This window comes from Taudactylus pleione, unplaced genomic scaffold (assembly GCF_031769625.1).
Source record: "Taudactylus pleione unplaced genomic scaffold, aTauple2 ptg000820l, whole genome shotgun sequence".
Lineage (NCBI taxonomy): Eukaryota > Metazoa > Chordata > Amphibia > Anura > Myobatrachidae > Taudactylus > Taudactylus pleione.
In genome coordinates this window covers 1,485,717-1,509,407 of record NW_028285222.1, presented here as the reverse complement: position 1 = coordinate 1,509,407, position 23,691 = coordinate 1,485,717, and the positions used below count along the sequence as shown (strand labels likewise).

The 23,691-nt window shown below is 46.6% G+C and overlaps 1 protein-coding gene across 3 annotated transcripts in view; it reads left to right on the top strand.

Annotated features, from left to right (window-relative positions):
• The window catches only part of KCNC1 (potassium voltage-gated channel subfamily C member 1), a 186,524-nt gene that overhangs the window by 110,025 nt on the left and 52,808 nt on the right, over positions 1–23,691 (top strand). The gene's annotated exons all lie outside the window — the stretch shown is intronic.

The window sequence follows — 23,691 nt, the reverse complement described above, 5'->3', positions numbered from 1 at the left end:
CTGACCCATCTTTGCAGACCCCCAAAAAGTATTTCACTAGTTTTTGTGCTTGTCCCCCCACTTTTTACTTTTTCGCCCCCAAAGTGAAAGTACTTTTTTGGAGTGTTCTTAACTTTTTTTTCCTCAGTATTTTATGACGCTGTTGTCCTTTGGGGGGTTGTCCCAAGGGTTCTGAGTAGTTTCCCCACCGTTGCACCCCAAAATAAAAATATTGCACTTCTCTTACTATTCATGGACGAATCTTTTTTGCCTATTACATTGCATTGACTTTCCGCATACGCGAAAAGTGGGTGGAATTGAATACAGAGATACGTTTCCGCCATGCGAAAAGTCGAGATCGGCGATACTTTTCCGCGGGTCTCAGCTTTTTGCGTCTGATTGATTGAATACGGCCCATAGTCGGAAAATATTTGTGAAACTGGTCATGAAGATGAACATGTTGTGTTTCAGACCAGGGGTGGCAGCATCAGTGGTAATGTTCAATATTGAGTCTATGTAAAGCAGTAGTCTAGTATCTTAATGAACATCTTAACATGCTTAACAACATCAGATCAGAGGTAAGGGGGGACATGGTGCAGCCAGGTGGGGGGGGGGGGGTGCCAGGATTGTATAATGGGAGCAGGGCCACAATAATGCAAAGTCACAATTCCAGCATTGTTAAGCATGGGGGGAAGGGGGGTGATGACACAATTTTGGTGCGAATTGCATCATCAAGCCAGCCGAACCGTCCACTTCACTCAGGAAGTGGGCAGCAGCAGGCAGCAGAGAGGGGCTTACAGGAAACTTAGGGGTCTTGTTACTAAGCAGCGTTAGGAGACAGAGTGAAAAGTGGCTGCCACCTTATCAATCAGCTCCCAACTGTCATTTTTCAAACACAGCCTGTGAGATGGCAGTTAGGAGCTGATTGGCTGCTACCTTATCACTGTTCACTCTGTCTCCTAACGCTGCTTAGTAACTAGACCCCTTAATCTTCCAGGAGTCTGGGAGAGCTACCCGATATTCTGACGCCTTCCAGCTGTTCCGGGAATGGAGGTAAGTAGAATCTATATATATAATCTATATGATATCATATTTATTAATATGAAATGGAGCATGCGAGAAATTGCGTACGGCTAACAATAGAGACCTAGAATTAGTCATAAGATAGACTTATGCAATGAATGATTCAATTGAAGAACATTCCACAAGCAGGGAATAATTGCCTCATTGCTTATCCAGCCAGGCAAAGGAGAAATATTTGTACTAGTAAGTAACTGCTTCATCCCAGCAGCACACATTCATTAACAAATACATACACATTACACACTGCCTTAATACAGGGGTGCACAGACACAATGCACACAGATAAGTGACAATTATACATTCATCTGCTCTTCAGTTTCCTCCCTCTTCCACAGTACTCTTACTTCCCTGTGTGTTTATCCTTACAAGTATCCTCATGCAATCTACATGAATACCCAACACACACTACTAATCCCCACATATTTGACCATAAACCAAATTATTTCTGCATTATTCTGTGAGGGAATTAATGCCGAGCAGCCCCCATCCCTTCGACCATCAATGGTCGCTTGCATCACCCCTCTTAGCACTTTCCCAGAGACGAGAAACCAAATATCAGCAAATACAGCTCAGAATCATCCAGTCACATTCATGTTCCACTGTATTAAAAAAAAAAATACACATGCCAGCAATTAAAATGATTGTGATTAACCCCAGCTAAATATCAGCTATTCATGTAGGATTGCGTAGCGGTCTTCTTGGTCACATCTTACTGGATGAGCCAAAAGTTCACAAGGAGCTTTCAAAACATCTACGGGATCCCACTGTTGAAAAGTAAAAATCAGCCGGGTGATATAAAAGAATCTAAAAGGAATTATATGTACTATTGAACTTTTTGAAAACTATCATCAAAAAATGGACAATATGTGGCACAACAGGAACAAAAACAAGACCGTGATGTCCCTCAAAAGTAGATGATAGGAGCAAACTCTTACCAAGAAGCCTACATGGAAGGATTAGGAACTTCCGTAAGAAACTGGTCACTCAAAGCATGTGAAAACAGTCTCCCGTATTCCGCACATGTCTGGACAATGAGGGAGACATATCTTACAAAATAAAGAACACCCAAGCCCATCTAAAGTTTGCCCTAAAGTACTTTCAGTTATCTCAAACCATATGGGGAAATGCGTTACAGTCTGATGAGCCCAAGGTTGAACTTTGTAACCCTAATTCTAAACTATATGTTTGGCGGAAAGACAACACACATCACCACCCTTAGAACCATACCTACTGTAAAGCATGGTGGTGGGAGCATCATGTTATGTTCATCTTGGACAGGGTCGCTAGTGAGGATAGAGGGATATTGTGTAGCTCCAAATATCAGGATATTTTGCCACATAATCTGCTGGCCTCTATCAGAAAGCTGAAGATGAAGATCACCTTCCAATCCAATAACGATGCAAAACACGTATACATATCAACCAAAGAATGGCTTCAGAAAAGGAAGATCAAAGTCTTGGAATGGCTCGTTCGCAGCCAAGACATCCAATTGTAAACCTATAGAAAGAGGGCTGGACACAAGAGGTTCCCTCTCAATTTGGACAGTTGTGCGAAGTTGATAGAGACCTATTAAAAAAGATTCATTGCCATAATATAAGCAAAAGGTGTTTCTGCACGTATTTGTTTCGACGTGTGCACACTTATGCAACCAGTGTATTATAATTTATTTTTTTTTACTTTTACCAACAATTTGTTTTTCATTTCAATTTTGTTGATTTCAAAGTCACATTAACGTTGGAAAACGGTCTGATGTATCCTGATTTCAGACTTTACATCACAAACCTGCAATTTTGATAAGCATTTGTAAACTTTTTTTTAATCCACTGTAAAGTTTATGAGATATATGTAATAGTCTGCGTACTGCGAGCACCGGTGAGTCCCGTGCGAGACTGCCCGATGTTTTAAAGTAGCAGTCATGTAAAAGGTAAAATCAGCCTTGTTTGGCCTTTTTAAATGACTGCTACTTTAAAACAACGGGCAGTTTCGCACGGGAATCGCCAATGCCCGCAGTCCGCAGACTATTACATATACCCGTAAGAACCACAACAAATTTAGGCGCTCCAAAGAGAACTGATCTATTTGCAGCTCACCACTTAGGGGATAGGCAAACCCCAAAAAACCTAGTCAGAAAAGAAGAGAAATACAAATGTGGGAGCGCTATTACATATACACCAATATCTCTATCACCTCACGCTACACAACCCTTTTTTTTTTCTATAAATGGTGAAAAACATTCACCAGTCAACATATATCAGTAAAAATATTCTAAGCCTCTTTCTCATCCGCTATAGGAGCCAGCTATGAGGGTGCTGTGGGTGCTTCAAGACCCCCAATACTATAGTTAGTTGTCCTTATTTCACCTCCAATTCCACGAAGGTGGTATTGGATATGCTCACTTATGAAAAAGGTATTGGATATGTTCTCCTATGAAGGTGTTGAAAATGCTCTTCTGAAGAAGGTATTGGATATGCTCTCCTGTGAATATGCCCTTCTGAAGAAGGTATTCGGTATGCTCACATATAAAGAATGTATTTGTTATGCTCTCCTATGAATATGCTCTTCTGAAGAAGGTATTGGATATGCTCTCCTGTGAATATGCCCTTCTGAAGAAGGTATTCGGTATGCTCACATATAAAGAATGTATTTGTTATGCTCTCCTATGAATATGCTCTTCTGAAGAAGGTATTGGATATGCTCTCCTGTGAAGAAGGTATTGAATGTGCTTTTCTGAAGAAGGTTTTCTATATGTTCACTTATGAAGAAGGTATTGTTATGTTCCCTTATAAAGAATGTATTGGATATGCTCTCCTGTGAAGAAGGTATTGGATATGCTCGTGAATATGCTCTTCTGAAGAAGGTATTGGATATGCTCTCTTATAAAGAAGATATTGGATATGCTTTCTTATAAAGAAGGTATTGGATATGCTCTCTTATTAAGAAGGTATTGGATATGCTCTCTTATTAAGAAGGTATTGGATATGCTCTCTTATAAAGAAGGTATTGGATATGCTCTCTTATAAAGAAGGTATTGGATAGTTCTCTTATAAAAAAGGTATTGGATGTGCTCTCTTATAAAGAAGGTATTGGATATGTTCTCTTATAAAGAAGGTGTTGACTATGCTCTTCTGAAGAAGGTATTGGATATGCTGTCTTATAAAGAAGGTACTGGATATGCTCTCTTATAAAGAAGGTATTGTGTATGCTGTCTTATAAAGAAGGTATTGGATATGCTCTCTTATAAAGAAGGTATTGGATATGCTCTCTTATAAAGCAGGTATTGGATATACTCTCCTATGAAGAAGGTGTTGAATATGCTCTTATGAATAAGGTATTGGATATGCTCTCTTATGAAGAAGGTATTTAATATGCTCTTATGAAGAAGGTATTGGATAAGCTGTTTTATGAATAAGGTTTGGATAAGCTCACTTACTGTATGAACAAGGTATTTGATATGCTCTCTTATGAAGAAGGTATTGGAAATGCTTTGTTATGAAGAAGGTACTGTATATACTGTCTTGAGAAGGTGGTACTGGATAAACTCTCTTATGAAAAAGGGATTGGATATACTCTCTTATGAAAAAGGTATTGGTTATGCTCTTCTGAAGAAGGTATTGGATGTGCTCTGTTATGAAGAAGGTATTACAGTATATATGTAGGGTTGCTATTATATCACTTTAGTCAGGGACAAACAAGAATTGCACAGATCTAGCTGTCTGACTCTAAGGGCCAAATGTAATAGGTAGTCTGTTTTGATAAATTGCGAGTTTGGTGCTAAACTCGCAATTTTTCACAACTCTCCAATGTAATAGGGTGTCTGTTCACTAAAACTCGCAGTTTTCAGAGTTACTAAAACTCCCCATTCTCAAACTCGCATCCAGATGTTTTCACATTGAAAACAATCAACTCGCCCAATGTAATAGAGTGTCTGTTTCAGACTCGCAAAAAAAAGATTACCAAAAGTCCCCAAACAATAGACCTGCTTCAGGCTAGCGAGTACATCCTGAGCAGGTCAGATTAACACAGAAACATGCACAAAATGCGTAGGGGGCCCCTGTATATTAAGAACCAGCACAGGGCTTTGTTGAGCTGGTCCTGGTTCTGGAAAATCAGGGGACAAAACGAGTAGGGGGTCCCCTGAAGATTCCAGAACCAGCACCGAACTCTTTCTAGCGGGGGGGGATAATGCCACAGCCAGGGAAAACCTTTCACCAGTTTACCCGGCCAAAGCACTATCCCTGACCGCTAGTCAGTCCAGGCCGGGGATCCCTGGGGAGTTGGGTACCCCCCCAATAAAGGGGTACCCCTCTCCAGGGCACCCCAGGCCTAGACTGATAGCCCGGGGCTATCCCCAGCACCCTATGGGTGCTTGGTTGATAGTGTTAGTGTAAAGTGTAAAAATGAAGTTTCCATATTGTCTTTAGTTGTAGAACCACAAGTACCAGCAAGCCTCCCCTGCATGCTGGTATTTGGAGAACCACAACTAAAAAATACATAAATAAACAAACATACACAGTGAAAGTAAAATTTTAATTAAACATACATGCACACTCATACATACTCACCTAGTATCCGAAGTAATCCATAGGGGTACCTGAAAAAAAAAAATCCATACTCACCTCTCCTATGCGTCGATCACGTCCACTTGTCCAAGTAGGCAATCCAGGGGTTAAAATAAAAAAACGCCAAAAAAAGATCCATGCGGACTGAGCAAAGGTATGTGTACACGATCCATGGGGACTGAGCAAAGGTATGTGTACACACATACCTTTGCTCAGTCCGCATGGATCGGGTTTTTTTGCGTTTTTTTATTTTAACCCCTGGATTGCCTACATGGACAAGTGGACGTGATCGACGCATAGGAGAGGTGAGTATGTGTGAGTGTGAGTGTGCATGTATGTTTAATTAAAATTTTACTTTCACTGTGTATGTTTGTTTATTTAAGTATTTCTTTAGTTGTGGAACTACAAGTGCCAGCGGGCCCGTAATGCCTCGCATGCTGGTATTTGTGGTTCTCCAAATACCAGCATGCAGGGGTGGCTTGCTGGTACTTGTGGTTCTACAACTAAAGACAATATGGAAACTTCATTTTTACACTTTACACTAACACTATCAACCCGGCACCCACGGCCATAAGGTGCCGGGGATAGCCCCGGGCTATCAGTCTAGGCCTGGGGTGCCCTGGAGAGGGGTACCCCTTTATTGTGGGGGTACCCAACTCCCCAGGGATCCCCGGCCTGGACTGACTAGCGGTCAGGGATAATGCTTTGGCCGGGGAAACCGGTGAAAGGTTTTCCCTGGCTGTGGCATTATCCCCCCGCTAGAAAGAGTTCGGTGCTGGTTCTGGAATTTTCAGGGGACCCCTACTCGTTTTGTCCCCTGATTTTCCAGAACCAGCTCAACAAAGCCCTGTGCTGGTTCTTAATATACAGGGGCCCCCTACGCATTTTGGCCCCTGTATTTTTAGAACCAGAACAGGCTTTATAAAGCCTGGGGCTGGTTATGCTTTTGGGGAGGGGGTGCACGTTTGTTTTTTAAAACACACACAGAAGCCATCACGGATCTCACTGATCTGTGATGGCTTCTCTAAAACTCGCACCTTTTAATGCTACTCGCATTAAAAGGTGTCAGTTTACATAGTCCTAAACTCGCCTAAACTCGCAAAGGCAGTAGCCTCGAGCTGAAAAGTTTGCAGGCTATTGAATTTGCGAGTTTCAGTACAAACTCGCACTTTTTAAAAGTGCGAGAAAGTGCGAGTTTGTACTATTACTAAAACTGACACCCTATTACATTTGTCCCTAAGTGTGCGTTTCATCTAGTTTTAGTCAGCCACAGAACCTGCGTACCCTATGGATACGCTCACTTATGAAGAAGATATTGTACCTGCTTATGAAGATGATGTTGGATTTGCTCTCTCATGAAGAAGGTATTGGATGTCCACATTAAAGGCCTGATTCGGAGTTGCACGCTATGTCGATCATACAGTACTGTAGTTGTGCATTTATTTTTTTACTAAGTGTGCATCTAAGTAGCACCACGCATACACCCCAATTGTGTTCATACAGAGTCACAGTTGCGATTTCACGCACGGACAAACGTATTGGGCATTCCCAGGAGGTGGTTATCGGGGTGCACGGAGCATGTCCATCTTATGGGTGTGTTGCGGGCGTGTCGCTGAAGTGTTTGACTACACATACAATTAAACGCACACAGTGGAGGCAACACTCAAGTGGAGAACGTGCACTTACAGTAGCATAGGGCTGGTGCAGGTTTTGCTGGTGTGACTAATGGTGGCATCTAAAGACGACTGACAAAGGACGCACACGTGGAATCAGCACCTAAAATATAAAATGACATTAAATTGCTAAGTAACTCCACCAAATTTGGTGATTCATCATGGAAACCCTTTGCCATTTTGGCTGTCCTGTTTTCATTTTTAAAATGTTGTTTCATACCATATGGCTTTAATACTGCAGCGGACTCATGAGATAATCCCACCATTCTCCTAATATATGTGTGAGCTCTTGAGCTGTAGGTTTCTAAGAAAGACGAGTTGTTATGGCAATTGTGCCTAGCAACAGCAGATCCTGTGCAGTCATTTAAAACCACTTTATACTGTGTATCCAAGATGTGGAGAAAAAGACGATGCAGATCAATAAAATGAAAGAGGATGCAGTCACTGGGATTTTCTATGTGTTTGTATTATATTACCACAGTATATAACCTTGCCATAACGCATGAAAGCCTATTTTGTCTTGTTATATAACATAAAAAGCTCTTCATATGTCATGATAAACTCTCCTGCCTCCTTCTATGACATGATAATGTGACCTGCCTCTTCATATGATGCAATAGTCTCACCTACATCGTCATATGTCATGATGAACTCTCCTGCCTCCACATATGACATGATAATCTGACTTGCCTCTTCATATGATGCAATAACCTGACCTACATCGTCATGTCACGATAAACTCTCCTGCCTCCACATATGACATGATGAACTCTCCTGCCTCCGCATATGACATGATGAACTCTCCTGCCTCCGCATATGACATGATGAACTCTCCTGCCTCCACATATGACATGATGAAATCTCCTGCCTCCACATATGACATGATGAACTCTCCTGCCTCCACGTTTGACATGATGAACTCTCCTGTCTCCACATATGACATGATGAACTCTCCTGCCTCCGCATATGACATGATAATCTTACCTGCCTCTTCATATGATGCAATAGCCTGACCTACATCGTCCTATGACATGATGAACTCTCCTGCCTCCACATATGACATGATGAACTCTCCTGCCTCCACATATGACATGATGAGCTCTCCTGCCTCCACATATGACACGATGAACTCTCCTGCCTCCACATATGACATGATGAACTCTCCTGCCTCCGCATATGACATGATGAACTCTCCTGCCTCCGCATATGACATGATGAGCTGTCCTGGCTTGTCCTATAACATAATAATCCATCCTGCTTCACATTACAATGTGATGGACTCCTCCTGCCTCTTTTATGACATAAATGATAATCTGCCAGTATGATAATCTGCCATCTACTAGAATATGAGAAATCTACCCGGCCTCCTGGGCCCCTTATTACACAGCCAACTTTCCTGTTCCTCATACTACACAATCTGTCCTGCCTCCTTGTATAACACAATAGACTGCCTTGTCTCATTTTATAAAACAGAGCTTATCCTACTTCCTCATATCACCTTCTTGTATGAAGTAAGCTGTCCTTCCTCCTCATAGGACACAAAAATATGTCCTATTGCTTTGTATATCAAAATAGGCTTTCTTCCCTCCTATGAAACAATATTGTGTTGCAAAATAAGATACCCTGCCTCCTTGTATGACACAATAAGCAGTCCTACCTCCTTACTTACCTACTCTCCCGAAATGGTCGGGAGCCTCCCGAAAATCGGGTTGCGCTCCCGACCACCCGGAAGACTAGGCAAGTCTCCCGGAAACCGACCAAAGCCAGCCCGTACCCCCTGTTGCCGTCCACTTAGTATGCAAAAGTGGGCAGTCCGGGGGATCAGGTGACGCGATTCGAGCTGGAACGCATCATCGAAGCCCCGCCCCCCGCTGAACAGTGCCTGTATTACCGTCTCTACACAGCCACGATGCTGTGTTCAGAGAGCCGACCTGGCTGTCCCCTCCCGGAAGGGACAGATTAAAAGTAGGCAAGGACGAATAAGATATCCTGTGTGCAGTGTTGTATCTTGTAAGTATCTCAAGATATGACTGTACTGGCCTGTGCGAATGGTTTGCTATTAGCCATCATCAATATTCACTTGCACCTGCCCTATATTAGGTGCAAAAGATACACTTCCAAACAAACATATATTCACTTACATCCTGTTAAAATATTTTCACCTACATCCTTTTAAAGGGAGAACTATTACTCTCTGATTTAGCACTGAGTAGGTTTTTACGTAATAGTAAAGTAAATATACTAATAACCATTTATGACACACGTATGATTATCTATGCTACTATAATAAGAACATGGTGACTGTCTGTTCCACGTTTGCACAAAAAAAAAAACTGAACAAATTTTCATGAAAACTGCATAATTTTGTAGTGGAAACGCCTAGAAACAATCTGCACTTTGTTACATCTCGATATGTCAAGGTAATGCTGAGCAATAACAAAAGCTAAATTTCAATGACATCATCAGTGCCAGAGATAGGTGTGGCACCATACGCCAAGCTGGTAAGGGGTAGGGGAAGAGGTGCTTTAGGCCCGCTGTTACTTGAAATAGGATAGGCTACATAGCAGTCTGTGCACAAGGCACACAGTGACATTGGTGTGAGTGTTGGGTGAATAGTATAGGCTACATAGCAGTCTGTGCACAGGACACACAGTGACATTGGTGTGAGTGGTGAGTGAATAGTATAGGCTACATAGCAGTCTGTGCACAGGACACACAGTGACATTGGTGTGAGTGGTGAGTGAATAGTATAGGCTACATAGCAGTTGGTGCACAGGACACACAGTGACTTAAGTGTGAGTGGTGGGTCAATAGTATAGGCTACATAGCAGTCTGTGCACAGGGCACACAGTGACATTGGTGTGAGTAGTGGGTGAATAGGAGAGGCTACATAGCAGTCTGGGCACAGGGCACACAGTGACATTGGTGTGAGTGGTGGGTGAATAGGAGTTACATAGCAGTCTGTGCACAGGGCACACTGTGACACTGGTGTGAGTGGTGGATGAATAGGATAGGTTACATAGCAGTCTGTGCACAGGGCACACAGTGACGTTGGTGTGAGTGGTGGGTGAATAGGACAGGCTATATAGCAGTCTGTGCACAGGGCACACAGTGACATTGGTGTGAGTAGTGGGTGAATAGGACAGGTTCATAGCAGTCTGTGCACAGGGCACACAGTGACATTGGTGTGAGTGGTGGGTGAATAGGATAGGCACAGGGCACACAGTGACATAGGTGTGAGTGGTGGGTGAATAGGAGTTACATAGCAGTCTGAGCACAGGGCACACTGTGACACTGGTGTGAGTGGTGGATGAATAGGATAGGTTACATAGCAGTCTGTGCACAGGGCACACAGTGACGTTGGTGTGAGTGGTGGGTGAATAGGACAGGCTATATAGCAGTCTGTGCACAGGGCACACAGTGACATTGGTGTGAGTGGTGGATGAATAGGACAGGTTCATAGCAGTCTGTGCACAGGGCACACAGTGACATTGGTGTGAGTGGTGGGTGAATAGGATAGGCTACATAGCAGCCTGTGCACAGGGCACACAGTGACATAGGTGTGAGTGGTGGGTGAATAGGATAGGTTACATAGCAGTCTGTGCACAGGGCACACAGTGACATTGGTGTGAGAGGTGGGTGAATAGGATAGGCTACATAGCAGTCTGTGCACAGGGCACACAGTGACATTGGTGTGAGTGGTGAGTGAATAGGATAGGCTACACAGCAGCTTGTGTACACAGTAACATTGGTGTGAGTGGTGGGTGAATATAATAGGCTACATAGCAGCCTGTGCACAGTGCACACAGTGAGATTGGTGTGAGAGATAGGTGAATAGAATAGGTTACATAGTAGCCTGTGCACAGGGCACACAGTGACATTGGTGTGAGTGGTGGGTGAGTAGGATAGGTTACATAGCAGTCTGTGCACAGGGCACACAGTGACATAGGTGTGAATGGTGGGTGAATAGGATAGGCTACATAGCAGTCTGGGCACAGGGCACACAGTGACATTGGTGTGAGTGGTGGGTGAGTAGGATAGGTTACATAGCAGCCTGAGCACAGGGCACACACTGACATTGGTGTGAGTGGTGGGTGGATAGGCTACATAGCAGTCTGGGCACAGGGCACACAGTGACATTGGTGTGAGTGGTGGGTGAATAGGATAGGCTACATAGCAGTCTGTGCCCAGGGCACACAGTAACATTGGTGTGAGTGGAGGGTGAATAGGATAGGCTACATAGCAGTCTGTGCACAGGGCAAACAGTGACATTGGTGTGAGTGGAGGGTGAATAGGATAGGCTACATAGCAGTCTGTGCACAGGGCACACAGTTACATTGGTCTTAGAGGTGGGTGAATAGGAGAGGCTACATAGCAGTCTGTGCACAGGGCACACAGTGACATTGGTGTGAGTGGTGAGTGAAAAGGATAGGTTACATAGCAGCCTGAGCACACGGCACACAGTGACATTGGTGTGAGTGGTGGGTGAATAGGATAGGCTACATAGCAGTCTGGGCACAGGGCACACAGTGACATTGGTGTGAGTTGTGGGTGAATAGGATAGGCTACATAGCAGTCTGGGCACAGGGCACACAGTGACATTGGTGTGAGTGGTGGGTGAATAGGATAGGCTACATAGCAGTCTGTGCCCAGGGCACACAGTGACATTGGTGTGAGTGGAGGATGAATAGGATAGGCTACATAGCAGTCTGTGCACAGGGCACACAGTGACATTGGTCTTAGAGGTGGGTGAATAGGAGAGGCTACATAGCAGTCTGTGCACAGGGCACACAGTGACATTTGTGTGAGTGGTGGGTGGATAGGCTACATAGCAGTCTGGGCACAGGGCACACAGTGACACTGGTGTGAGTGGTGGGTGAATAGGATAGGCTATATAGCAGTCTGTGCACAGGGCACACAGTGACATTGGTCTTAGAGGTGGGTGAATAGGAGAGGCTACATAACAGTCTGTACCCAGGGTACACAGTGACATTGGTGTGAGTGGAGTGAGTGGAGGGTGAATAGGATAGGCTACATAGCAGTCTGTGCACAGGGCACACAGTGACATTGGTGTGAGTGGAGGGTGAATAGGATAGGCTACATAGCAGTCTGTGCACAGGGCACACAGTGACATTGGTGTGAGTGGAGGATGAATAGGATAGGCTACATAGCAGTCTGTGCACAGGGCACACAGTGACATTGGTCTTAGAGGTGGGTGAATAGGAGAGGCTACATAGCAGTCTGTGCACAGGGCACACAGTGACATTGGTGTGAGTGGTGGGTGAATAGGATAGGCTACATAGCAGTCTGTGCACAGGGCACACAGTGACATTGGTCTTAGAGGTGGGTGAATAGGAGAGGCTACATAGCAGTCTGTGCACAGGGCACACAGTGACATTGGTGGGAGTGGTGGGTGAATAGGATAGGCTACATAGCAGTCTGTGCACAGGGCACACAGTGACATTGGTGTGAGTGGTGGGTGAATAGGATAGGCTACATAGCAGTCTGTGCACAGGACACACAGTGACATTGGTGTGAGTGGTGGGTGAATAGGATAGGCTACATAGCAGCCTGTGCACAGGGCACACAGTGACATTGGTGTGAGTGGTGGGTGAATAGGATAGGCTACATAGCAGTCTGTGCACAGGACACACAGTGACATTGGTGTGAGTGGTGGGTGAATAGGATAGGCTACATAGCAGTCTGTGCACAGGGCACACAGTGACATTGGTCTTAGAGGTGGGTGAATAGGAGAGGCTACATAGCAGTCTGTGCACAGGGCATACAGTGACATTGGTGTGAGTGGTGGGTGAATAGGATAGGCTACATAGCAGTCTGTGCACAGGACACACAGTGACATTGGTGTGAGTGGTGGGTGAATAGGATAGGCTACATAGCAGCCTGTGCACAGAGCACACAGTGACATTGGTGTGAGTGGTGGGTGAATAGGATAGGCTACATAGCAGTCTGTGCACAGGACACACAGTGACATTGGTGTGAGTGGTGGGTGAATAGGATAGGCTACATAGCAGTCTGGGCACAGGGCACACAGTGAGATTGGTGTGAGAGATAGGTGAATAGAATAGGTTACATAGTAGCCTGTGCACAGGGCACACAGTGACATTGGTGTGAGTGGTGGGTGAGTAGGATAGGTTACATAGCAGTCTGTGCACAGGGCACATAGTGACATAGGTGTGAATGGTGGGTGAATAGGATAGGCTACATAGCAGTCTGGGAACAGGGCACACAGTGACATTGGTGTGAGTGGTGGGTGAGTAGGATAGGTTACATAGCAGTCTGAGCACAGGGCACACAGTGACATTGGTGTGAGTGGTGGGTGGATAGGCTACATAGCAGTCTGGGCACAGGGCACACAGTGACATTGGTGTGAGTGGTGGGTGAATAGGATAGGCTACATAGCAGTCTGTGCCCAGGGCACACAGTAACATTGGTGTGAGTGGAGGGTGAATAGGATAGGCTACATAGCAGTCTGTGCACAGGGCAAACAGTGACATTGGTGTGAGTGGAGGGTGAATAGGATAGGCTACATAGCAGTCTGTGCACAGGGCACACAGTTACATTGGTCTTAGAGGTGGGTGAATAGGAGAGGCTACATAGCAGTCTGTGCACAGGGCACACAGTGACATTGGTGTGAGTGGTGAGTGAAAAGGATGGGCTACACAGCAGCTTGTGTACACAGTAACATTGGTGTGAGTGGTGGGTGAATATAATAGGCTACATAGCAGCCTGTGCACAGGGCACACAGTGAGATTGGTGTGAGAGGTGGGTGAATAGGATAGGTTACATAGCAGCCTGAGCACACGGCACACAGTGACATTGGTGTGAGTGGTGGGTGAATAGGATAGGCTACATAGCAGTCTGGGCACAGGGCACACAGTGACATTGGTGTGAGTTGTGGGTGAATAGGATAGGCTACATAGCAGTCTGGGCACAGGGCACACAGTGACATTGGTGTGAGTGGTGGGTGAATAGGATAGGCTACATAGCAGTCTGTGCCCAGGGCACACAGTGACATTGGTGTGAGTGGAGGATGAATATTATAGGCTACATAGCAGTCTGTGCACAGGGCACACAGTGACATTGGTCTTAGAGGTGGGTGAATAGGAGAGGCTACATAGCAGTCTGTGCACAGGGCACACAGTGACATTGGTGTGAGTGGAGGGTGAATAGGATAGACTATATAGCAGTCTGTGCACAGGGCACACAGTGACATTGGTCTTAGAGGTGGGTGAATAGGAGAGGCTACATAGCAGTCTGTACCCAGGGCACACAGTGACATTGGTGTGAGTGGAGTGAGTGGAGGGTGAATAGGATAGGCTACATAGCAGTCTGTGCACAGGGCACACAGTGACATTGGTGTGAGTGGAGGGTGAATAGGATAGGCTACATAGCAGTCTGTGCACAGGGCACACAGTGACATTGGTGTGAGTGGAGGATGAATAGGATAGGCTACATAGCAGTCTGTGCACAGGGCACACAGTGACATTGGTCTTAGAGGTGGGTGAATAGGAGAGGCTACATAGCAGTCTGTGCACAGGGCACACAGTGACATTGGTGTGAGTGGTGGGTGAATAGGATAGGCTACATAGCAGTCTGTGCACAGGGCACACAGTGACATTGGTCTTAGAGGTGGGTGAATAGGAGAGGCTACATAGCAGTCTGTGCACAGGGCACACAGTGACATTGGTGGGAGTTGTGGGTGAATAGGATAGGCTACATAGCAGTCTGTGCACAGGGCACACAGTGACATTGGTGTGAGTGGTGGGTGAATAGGATTGGCTACATAGCAGTCTGTGCACAGGACACACAGTGACATTGGTGTGAGTGGTGGGTGAATAGGATAGGCTACATAGCAGTCTGTGCACAGGGCACACAGTGACATTGGTCTTAGAGGTGGGTGAATAGGAGAGGCTACATAGCAGTCTGTGCACAGGACACACAGTGACATTGGTGTGAGTGGTGGGTGAATAGGATAGGCTACATAGCAGTCTGTGCACAGGGCACACAGTGACATTGGTCTTAGAGGTTGGTGAATAGGAAAGGCTACATAGCAGTCTGTGCACAGGGCATACAGTGACATTGGTGTGAGTGGTGGGTGAATAGGATAGGCTACATAGCAGTCTATGCACAGGACACACAGTGACATTGGTGTGAGTGGTGGGTGAATAGGATAGGCTACATAGCAGTCTGTGCACAGGGCACACAGTGACATTGGTCTTAGAGGTGGGTGAATAGGAGAGGCTACATAGCAGTCTGTGCACAGGGCACACAGTGACATTGGTGTGAGTGATGGGTGAAGGTGCTGCTGCCACCAGTCTGTATAGCGTGGCTGGTCACATGGACCACTCCCGCCACAGGGCCCCTATGCAAAGCAATACAACTAGAACACCTCAAATTAAAAAACTGTTGGCAGAAGTGATTCATTGTGGGGGAAGCCGCAGGCAAACACTAGGTATTAATAAATAAATAAATATAATTTTCCCTGTTATGGATTTACAGGTACCATATGATATTGATATCAATTACTTACAATGAAGACTGCACACAGATGGAGTTTAAGATATCTTGCAATTCTCATTTATATGCTAAATAATAATGAACCCCAACATAGCATATAGTATGGGACAATACATATGGTGGTGATATCTTTTTTTACTGTGGGTGTGACTGGTATTTCCAAGATAGGCCTAATGTATTTTGTAACAGTGCCTTCCCTGCTGTCTGTTGTGTTTGTGCAGATGAGTTATGCTCAGACTGAGAGGGTAGGGAAGGAGTAGTGTGTTTGTTGCATGCTGCCTCAGACTCCATCTTATAATAAAGATTCCCCATATAGTCTAGCAGATACAGTAGCAACTTGTATTACAAGTGACAGCTTCAGCTCTACTTACTAAGAAATGGCTAGTCATCATTTATTGCACTATGATTATCATGGGAATTGGTATGTATGACCGCCGGACCTCAGCCCAGCAGATCAAATCCCGATGCCAGGGGGCCGGCAGATGAAGATCCCGACTAAGGTAAGTAAACACCATAACCCTCCCTTCTCCCCCCCTAACCCACCCTTAGGGGTGCCTAACCCTAACCTCCTCCCCCTAGTGCCTATCCCTAACCTCCCCCAAGGGGTGCCCAAACCTAATCCCCCCTCCCCGCACCCTAAACCTAACCCTCCCGGGGGGGGTGCCTATCCCTAACATCCCTCCCCCAAGGGGTGCCCAAACCTAATCCCCCCTCCCCGCACCCTAAACCTAACCCTCCCGGGGGGGGGGGGGTGCCTATCCCTAACATCCCTCCCCCTAGTGCCCAACCCTAACCTCCCCCCTAGTGCCTATCCCTCACCTCCCCCCAGGGGTGCCCAAACCTAATCCCCGCTCCCCGCACCCTAAACCTAACCCTCCAGGGGGGGTGCCTAACCTCCCCCCAGGGATGCCTAAACCTAACCCCATCTCCCCGCACCCTAACCCTCCCTTAGGGGTGCCTAACCCTAACCTCCCTCCCTAGTACCTAACCCTAACCTCCCCCCAGGGTTGCCTAAACCTAACCCCATCTCCCCGCACCCTAACCCTCCCTTAGGGGTGCCTAACCCTAACCTCCCTCCCTAGTACCTAACCCTAACCTCCCCCCAGGGGTGCCTAAACCTAACCCCATCTCCCCGCACCCTAACCCTCCCTTAGGGGTGCCTAACCCTAACCTTCCCCCCTAGTACCTGTACCTAATCCCCCCCTCCCCGCACCCTAAACCTAACCCTCCCCCTAACCCTAACCTTCCCCTGGGGGCCTGACCCTATCCAACCCTTCCCCTAGCCTAACCCGAACCATCCGGGGGGGGGAGCTTGCCTAACCCTAAGTCCCCCGGGAGTCCCTAAAGCTAACCCCCCCTCCCCCGCGGCTATACGCTCCCGACGCCCGGCTTACCAACGGTCGGTATGCCGGGCGTCGGGATTTCACTGTGGGGCTAATGTTAGGCGTCGGTATTTAGACTCCTATCATTAGTCCCATGCCGGGATTTCAGTGTCGGGAAGCCGGCGGTCAGCATCCTAACTACATCCCTTATCATGTACCATTAAAACCTTGCAGAGGCAGCACAGCGATACTGGCCTGGACCAGTAATAGATAGTGTAGCACATCGCCAGGCCAGTCTGAGAGGACCTTTGCATGCTAGCTGGTTCAGACAGGAACAGTAGCTTTGAAAGAGCATATTGGGGCTTTCAATTCCACTTTTTGAATATAAATAAATACAAAATGTTTCAAGATCTAAAAAAAAAATAAAAAGTTTCAAAAGCATTTCCATGTGGGAAAAAAAATTCTCTCATTAAATGCAAAGTATGGCTATGGCCACCCTGAGACAGTAATAACGGAAAAAGTATTGCAGTTAGCGAGATCTGACTATGGTGGCCACTGCCAGCCTTGACTCTTTGATAGCCCTATCGCCAGCAAAAACACTGGAGATAATAGTTTTTCTCAGTTTGATAAATAGAGCCATTCTTTTTCGAGGGGGGAATTTAAGATGATGTAAAATCCAAAAATGAATGGAATTTACTGTACCTTGTTGTTTTAATGCCTAGAAATGACAGTATTTATCTTTTAAAGTGCACAAAACTCATATGCAAAGTGTTCTGGTAGTTTGCATAAGTGATGAGAAGGTTATGTCAGCTGACGTCTCGTGCACTTCCCTGGATAGGTGGGAGTAAAAATAGAAAATGATGTAATGAGTGCTGCCTATACCTATGTAAGTCTGGTGGATTTACTCTCTGGGCCTATCCACATATTACTGAAAGACAAGCTGTTGTCTGCTCTTGTGTGATCCAGGCAGGGTTGGACTGGCCCACAGGGGTATAGGGGAAATCCCCGGTGGGCCCCACTGTCTGTGGGCCCACCTCCCATCCTATAGGTGTCAGGTTTTAGACCTAAAATTATAGGTTGTTACTTTATTACACAGTAAGTTACCTGGTAGAGAAGGACCACTGATCAGCATAGGGGCTGGTGGATGGCCACACTCCTTTAACATGGGCCCTTATCCCTGATTCCCCCGGTGGGCCCCTCATTGCCCAGTCTGACACTGGATCCAGGGAATGTCTGACCTGGTTGGTGGGAGCTGAACGACGTGGAGTTGCAGTAGATTGAAGGGGACTCATTGGCCTCACAGACCCCATTGTAATCCACTTTTGACTATGGGGGATATTTATTAAACAAATTATGCATGAAATCCCAGAAAATGGATGTTTTCGGAAGATACCCACAAATTGTAAGCATCCCCAGGATGTATTACAGGGGTTTTGCAACAGTTACCGGAAATATCTGCTACGGTTCCACCGTTTCTGGAGCATTCCTGAGCTTGGACCCATTTGCTAAAGCAATCTTAAAATGCAATCACTTTAGTTTACACATCGCAGGGATGGGTTCCTATTGGGTCCTCTCCCTGAATGTGTTTCTTAAAACATCCCTGTGGCACAGAATGTCTCATTGCCTAGAATAGCAGCGACAAGAAATTCCAATTATCGGGTCTAGCACCTGATACTTAATAAATGGACCCCTATATCAGGAGATATTTCTACCTTTAGAAAGGCATTGATTTTACTGAACATTTTGCTTTACACTGTTTGGTGCTAGTAAATTACATGTATACATCAGATACTATATATTTTTTAATGGAATGCTCATTTTTAGCACTTTCAGTAAGAAACAAAGGCCCTCATTCAGACCCACTCGCGAGCGGCTGTCCGCTCGCAAGTGGGTCGATGGTCTGCACTGCGCATGCGCACGACGGAGGGAGCTCCGTCGTGCGCATGCGCGAGACGTGACGAGCGAAGGACTTTCCTTCGCTCGTAGTGTCTCATCACAGGGGGTGTGCTGTCGATGTTGACTGACAGCACGCCCCCTTTGGTGGGCGTGCCGGGGGCGTGCCTGCCAGACGGAGGCGTTCCCAAGGGAACGCCTACCGTCTGAAGCCGGCCCCACTGACATCACTAGTGATGTCAGTGGGAGTGATTTTGGCTCTGATAGAGCCAAAATCACTCCTGGCCTTGCGGTTGAAAAACTCAACCGCAGGCTGCTGCTCGCAGTCTCGATGGTCGCGATGGTCAAGACCATCGCGGCCATCATCCTGCACGCTCGTATATGCTGTGGGTGGTGACCCACAGCTATACGAGCGTCCAGGAGGACGCTCCATATTAATGGAGGTGGGCCCCGATTCAGAGCGAGCGCTCTGGTCAGAGCGTCCGGCTCTGAATCAGGGCCAAAATCTACATTTCATTTAACCAACTGGATTTAGGTATGATAAAAACTACAAATTACTGAATACATTTTTTTTTTTATCATGTTGTTAAAGGACATGCTTATTTACACGGTGGGACAAAAAGTGAGGCAAATATGCAACGATTTAGAAATAATATGTTTAATAAACCATATGATCTCACAAGTACTTCTGTATGATCAGAAATACAGTGTGTGTGTATGACCACAGCACAAACAACACCATTCTCTATATCACAGTATGGCCCTCATTCAGAGGCGGTCGCTAGGGCGCGATCGATCGTATCATAAAAGAGCGAGAAAATGCAAATCAAGCACAAAATCGCAGCGCACATCGTAGGCGAGGAAACTCCCATCACAATGAAAACACACCTCCTGAGTCTCGTAAAGGGGTGAGCGAGGACTACAGTCGCAGAAATTTCTCGGCTGCTGGCGCCAAGCTATGTGACCATCGTGGTTTTTTGGCAGAGTCAAGTTTTCACATCTGCACTTTCAATAGTTCTTTTGCCTGTTTCGATGCGGATGCGAGCAGCGTGCAATCGCTTTGGTTTTTTTTGTCTATTCTTCTAATGTAAATTTTGCATGTATTTTTGTTTTGTATTTCTGGTTATGGGCTTTATTGATAAAAAAAACAAAAAAATAAAGCATGCTGGGATGTGCAGTACCACAAACCTAAAATAACATCTACAAAAACATGTATTTAGCATTTGAACCAAAAAAAGGGAATTATGATTATTAAATGTATTTTAAATGGTTTTGCAAACAAATGTAATATAAATATCACTTACCGAGACCAACCAAATGTAATGTCCTTTTAAAAAGAAAAAAAAGCCAATTAACGCAACCACTTTGCTAATATACATCGCAATGACAAACACCTGTTACTTTGTTAATTGACTCCAGACATCGGCACGGCAGAAACCATCGCCTGCAGTCGCAGTGCTTGAGGTAGACCCTGGGCTCACTCCAGCACTACGTGAAGTAGCATCTTAAAGGCTGCGGTATTACGTGTGCGATGACCCGCTCAGTAATTTATCCACGCCTTTAAATCTCCCTTTTTACGACAGACACGCCTGCATTCGCAGCGCCACGCCCCCGTTCACATGCACCTTCCCCTGTTACCACCCACAAACGGAACTATCTGTCAATCAGAGCTACGACCAAGTAGTGACTGACGACAGACTCCATGTAGCTCGCAAGAACTGGCTTGCGCACGCGCAAGGCCGACTACACGCATGCGCACATGACAAACAATTGCTCATTGCGATCGATCGTGCCCTAGCGACTGCCTCTGAATGAGGTCCTATATCCATTACATTATATGTAATTCACTGTTTTTAGTATAAATGCACAGTGCAACCTCTATTGTAACTATACTAACCAGGATGTAGTTAATATACCGACATGCGTCATCCCGGCTGAAGAAATCCCGGCGCCGGAAAGCCACTACCCAGCTAGAAGACCGGCGCCGGAATACTGGCAGGATGTGACATCCCGACGTCGGAATCCCGATAGCCAGGATGCCGAACGTAAGTATTGCGGGGTTGGTTATGACTTCGCCGTGGGGGGAGGGGGAGGGTTAGACATCACGGGAGGAAGAGGTCAGGTACCACTGGGGGGTTAGGTTTAGGACCCAAGTGGGCATGGTTAGGTTTAGGCACTAACGGGGAGTGTTAGGGATAGGACTGGGTGTGTGGAGGGTTAGTGTTAGGATGTAGACACAGAGGGTTAGGGGGAGACGGTAAGTATACTTACCTGACCCTTGCCGGGATCTTGAGCATTGGGATGCTGCTACCGGTACATTGACAGCTGGTATCCCGACTGACGGGATTTCATACCCATTTCATACTAACCTAGTACAAGTGCTCCAACACAATTATTCATGTGCAAACTCACAAACAAGCCTCAGAATTAGCCTCATGTAAAGTTAGCTGCAAACAGAATTTGCCAGTTTTCTAATGGTTTCACGCAATTACTGTATGAAAAGTATAACGTTGCTTACTGTGCATGCGTGGCCTCGCTGGCTCGTGCATGTGCAAATTGTTAAGAGAGAAGAACGGAGTTTCGCATGAGTGAAACTCCGAAACTTGGGGGCAGAAACTGCATTGCACATTTGTTAAATACAAAAGCTAACATATCCTGGGCATGATTCAGAGGTGGATGTAATGCCAATGTTAGCCGAGTTGAGCAATTTTTTTTTGTACTGCGCATACATTTGTCACAATGCGCATGCGCCAACATTGATTACCGCTGGCGGTTGCAGTGAGAATCCAGACGCAGAGCGAGTGATAGTCAGCGAGCGTTTATGAGGTAACGATGGGTGTCCCGACCATTTTATGTCTTTGCCAACAACCGCGTCTGTGTACGCAGCTGTATTGGCTCCGGCGGCCAATACAACTGCAAGTGTCGGATATCAAATTAATCAGTGCAACTTGGGAATTGCTTTGTTGCATCTGATTGTGACTAAGACACAATTTCAGACAAATCAAATTAGAGATGAGCGCAGTGGCGTAACTAGGGTATTTGGAGCCCAGGGCAAATTTGAAAAGGGAGCCCCCCCCCCCCAACATCCCGAGATGTGCGCGTGCCGAAGGCGCGCGGGGGAAAAAATGGGCGTGGTCACTTAAAAATGGGGCGTCAACATGACACACCCCTTTATTTTCACGCTGAACATTCCTATCCATATGCACCTTAACCCCAGTAGTACCCCTTATACAGTACCCCCTTATGCAGTGCCCTTTATATGGTGCCCCCAGTAGTAGTCCCCCCCCTATGCAGTGCTCTTTATATAGTGCCCCCAGCAGTAGTCCCCCCCATGCAGTTTTCCCAGTAGTGGTCCCCTTATGCAGTCACCCTGTAGTGATCCCCCCTATCCAGTGCCCCCTGTAGTGGCCCTTCCTATTATTGCCCCCAGTAGTGGTCCCCCGAGTGCAGTGCCTCTAGTAGTAGGCCCCTTTTATAATGCCCCCAGTGGTAGTTCCCCCCCAAGTAGTAGTCCCCAGTAGAGTAGCCCCCCCCAGTAGAGGTCCCCCAGTAGTAGCCACTCCCCTCCCACGTTGTGCAGATAGGTTAAAAAAAATATATATATATATACATAAAAATATACTTACCTGAATCTCTGCTCCTGGTCCTGCTCGCGACGCCGCTCCTGCCCGGGCTGGCGCGCTCATAATTATGGGACAGACGTCATGACGTCAGTCCCATTACCCACTCCATGAGCCGGACCGAAGTCCGGCTCTTGCAGTGGGTGCTGCAGCAGTCAATGAGAGTCTATCTGGCTCTCATTGGCTGCTGTTTAACACACGCATCGCCGCCAGCGCTGGCGGCGATGCGTGTGTTATGCACAGCCTGAGCCCGCCTCCTAGCGCTATTGGGCAAGCGCTCAGGGGGAGGGAACGGGCTCAGGTGTGAAGCACAGGACCGGCGCTGGAAGCCTAGCGCCGGTCCTGTGTAAATGTGTAGCGCTGACCGCACTCATTGCGGTCGGCGCTACACTGGCTAACTAGGGCGGGCCGGTACCATGGCCAGCGGTGCCCCCCCCCCCGCGCCGCCAGTCCCACGGCGCCCAGGGCACGCACCCCGCTCGCCCTGCCCTAGTTACGCCACTGGATGAGCGGGTCCGGTTCTCAGAGAACTGGACCCAGCCGAACATTGCAATTTCGAGTCGGATCCAAGACCGGCTCGGGTTTTCCCGCCTGACTGCAAAACATCATCCTCCCTCTGTCGGATTCTCGCGGGTTTTGGATTCTATAAAGGTCCCGGTGATCGCGCTATTTTTACTCCGGCTGTGGATGATGAACTGAACAGATGTGTTGCTGTCACTCTCTGTATCAGTGTGTTGTCGGGGTTTGGGGCTGAAGGCTGCTGCTGTGTTGTCCATAAAGGGGCTGCAGTATATATAGGGGGGCTTCAGTGGGTGCTGCAGCTGCTGTGTCACTTGTCCTGTCAATCAAGGGGCTGCTGCTGTGTTATACATAAGGGCTGCTGCTGTATTGTTGTCCTGTCCATCAAGGGGCTAGGGCTGCAGTCCATAAAGGGCGCTGTGTTGTCCAGGGGGGGTGCTTTTTGTGCATTAGCATCTTAGCTGCGCTATTATTGTTTGGTGATACTGCCGGCCAAACCGCAGTT